Raw genomic sequence first — 3615 nt, 5'->3', positions numbered from 1 at the left:
ATGGTGATACATTAATAGGCATACTTAAAACGGTAAAATTTGAAAGGGTGGGATAATAATAACTATTCTTGTAATAACATAATTGTGCAGTAAATCTTGCTATAATTTCATAAATTATTATTAGTTTTTTAGCAAAAAAAGAAATAATTAAAATGCCAAAAAAATGAGAAAAAAAGATAAATTAAAATCTTGGCCTTAGAGAGGTGCCACATAGGCATATCTATAACTCTCTTTTATATATATACTAGAAAAATTGGCCGCGCTTTGCGCGGTGTAAAAATTTAATAAATTTCTTCAATCAATTTTATATTTTCTTTTGATTTATATATATTGTGGTCGTCCTAACACTTCATGATATTATTAAGTGATTACTTGTTGTTCTGTTTGCATCAACATCTTCGTGCGTCATAACAGCTAAAAGATTTACACCCTCAGTGTCCAACATCCATTCATTTTTTGCTTTAAATCCTTCATTGTCATCAAACTTCTGCACCTTATTGTTCTTTATGAACACCTTGTTAATATCTGGAATACCTCGGAGAGCCATCTCCGTAAGCATGTTACTCTTGATCTTCTTAAGGAATACATCAATTCTCAGTAGATTCATCCAATTCACCTTTTGGAGCTTCATCATTCATAATACGAATTTGAAGAATCAGTTTTTCCGCATTATCATCATTAAAGATACAGGTTAAGTCATCATTGAATTCAAGATTGATCTTTTCAGAAATGTCAGCCATACTAAGTTTCTTATCCACCATCATTTCACGATTTAACTCAATGTGAAACAGCTACGGGGAGATTTTGTCCGGGCTAATCTCTTCATTTGGAATTTTATAGTATGACTTGATGAATTCAACATTTTCCTCAATAAGGGTGTTCATCTGGATCATACCACACTTTTGTGGCTTGAGTAACGCTCCGTAAAGTGGTATAATCCAAGGCACACTGGACAGTTTTGGCTCTCTTTTGTTTTGCCTACCTCAGGTTTCAAGTACACAGAAATATAGGGTGTTTTGATCTTCTTCACAACATTGATAATCTTCCTCAACCTTGGCACACTAAGCATAACATTCTTGGTACTCACACCAGCATAATAAAATGTATTAAGAGTCATCTGTATGACAGACTAACCAGTAGACTGTGCAGCAATACAGCCAATCATCTCTCCTGGTACCCCAAGGGACTGCAAGAATTAAGACTCTACCTCACCAACTACTCATTCAAAAGACTCTCGGCTAAGCCTATACTCCTTCTAAACCTTTTTTCTCGCTAATGCACTACGGAGCAAGATATTAAAAAAAAGTGGCATTCTTTTGAGCTGTCATGCTGAGGTAATCATCACCAGGAACAACCTTGATCCTCTCATGTAACTTATCAACAACTTCTACAATCTCCATAGGATGCATATTGGAGGGCCTCCAAAAATCTATCTTAAATGTTTTTTGAGCATTCAAGACAAACCTCTGAATGTTAACAGAAAGTGGCCAAGAATTTTCACCTGCTACAACAATCTCTATCCCAAGCTGGTGTTTATCAGCTTCAAGCTTCTGAACCTCTGCATCAAACACACTGCAAATCTCCCAAATACTTTTTAGATCTTCGACAGCTTCGGGCAACATGTAACTTGGGTTCCAATTAGGATCCTCTATCTCATATACATACAGGGCATCAAATGTTGATTTTTTTGCTTTCAAAGAATCCAACTTATGTGTCTCAATCCAAACAGAATCCATGCCATCTTCCTCATACAGAAACTGGGTGACATCACCCAGTGAATTCCTAACAGTACCATCATACTTAACCATGATATCCTCCATGGACTTCACCAACAGCCTCTGGATGTACCCGATCTCAAAAGTTTTCATAGCAGTATCAATCAGACCTTCTCTACCACCCATAGCATGGAAGAAAAACTCTTGCAGGGTGAGTCCCCGGAGATATGAGTTCTCCACAAAACCACGACTTTTTGTACCATAATCATCCTTGGTAGAATGAGGAAGATTACGATCTATTAACCCAAAAGGAATATGTTTCCCCTCAATATTTTGTTGTCCCACCCAAGTAGTCATCTGAGATACGTTGATAAAACTTCCCTTGGACCCAGCTGTAACCGTAGCTTTAAAATTATTACGCTCTGATAAAATTTTCTTTGCACTGCTTCCAGCATCATCACGATCCTTATTCAACACCTAAGATTACCAAAAAAATATTATTACAATGTTATCACACTAAACCAACGAAAAGTACCTGGTTCACTCTTTTCTCGAATGATTCCATTATTGTTCGCCCTGGTTCAGCTTTCAACTGCTTCTCTTGTGCAGCTTTAATAAGTTCTTTAACTCTGATTTTTGCATTAGAGATAGTTTCATGAATTTTCTTCATAGTTTAAGCATCATCAATTGTATCTCCTATTCCATTGCTAAATGTTTGCTGAAGAAGCCAATAATGAATAAGCTAGTAAGGATGTGTTAAGCCAGGATAAGCGATGAATAAATTGCTTTTCTTTATTCTATCTTCTTCAATTAATACACTATATTCTATGAAATTTTACTTGCTACGTATATTCAAAGCTATATCTTATACTATTTAAATGCTAACATTCAATGATGAAGACTACTAATCGACTTATGGAGGAAATAAATCATTCACAGGAATCATCATGCTTACATGTAGGATGTTAATTATCACCTCATCATCTTGTATCTCTTATTCACCATCTCAATTTGTTTGCATCTGTTACACATATAAAAAATATTTAGCCTATATGATTGATTAAATTAGCAAAGTTAATTAAATAAAAGAACAATTGAAGAAGTAACATGCTAGAATATCATTCATCTATATTGAATTGAATGCATATACTTACAATTTTCATTGAAGAACCTTAATAACATATGTTAGAATGCTGGAGATATGTTTTTATGGTTTTGTTTTGGATCTCATTCTCAAAGAAACTACTTGTAAGGCAATATGAGATTATAGATCCATTTTAATATGTAGATGCTTCAACAAAGAAATATTAAAGGTTGGAGTAGTTAATATTTCCTGCAGTTAATATTTTCTACATCTCATTACCAAAACCTGTTTCTAATGCTTTGACCAACACAAATCCATGTCTACAGAACTCCTCCGGTGGAAGCGCTTGAACTCTCGCAGCACCTGAAAACCGCCATTAGCAATTCCTTAATTATCCAAAACATATAACAATTTTCCATCAACTTAATTCGAGATTCAAACTTCTAAACTTTGTTCATGATTTCAAAAATAGAAGCTTTAATTTTTTAAAACAGAACTATATATTACATTCAAAAACTACATAATAGCACTATAAATAACAACTTAAAATATGTAAAAAGCATACAAAGAAATTTTGGGGAAAGAGCAACCTGTTTGACTCTCGAAATTCTAACGGGGTCCAATAAATTGGTACGGAGCTAGTAGGTGACAATAAAAATGACATGAAATGTAGTAGTTTAGCAGTAGTACTACCATTGGTAGCTTCAAAGTCGCAGCTAAAAACTTGTCCCATTTCCTCCACAGTTGTGCATGTTTTGAGCGATTAAGCATTGTGAAGATTTATATCAGCTGGTTTATCATCATCATCATCTTCTA

General features: G+C 34.5%; 1 pseudogene; it reads right to left on the bottom strand.

Annotated features, from left to right (window-relative positions):
* Positions 1-349: 349 nt before the first annotated feature.
* Positions 350-3162, bottom strand: LOC124890982 (annotated as a pseudogene).
* Between the last annotated feature and the right edge of the window lie 453 nt (positions 3163-3615).

This window comes from Capsicum annuum, unplaced genomic scaffold (genome assembly GCF_002878395.1).
Source record: "Capsicum annuum cultivar UCD-10X-F1 unplaced genomic scaffold, UCD10Xv1.1 ctg28272, whole genome shotgun sequence".
Classification (NCBI taxonomy): domain Eukaryota; kingdom Viridiplantae; phylum Streptophyta; class Magnoliopsida; order Solanales; family Solanaceae; genus Capsicum; species Capsicum annuum.
Note: the sequence above shows the minus strand (reverse complement) of the source record. Positions and strands in the feature narration are given on the sequence as shown.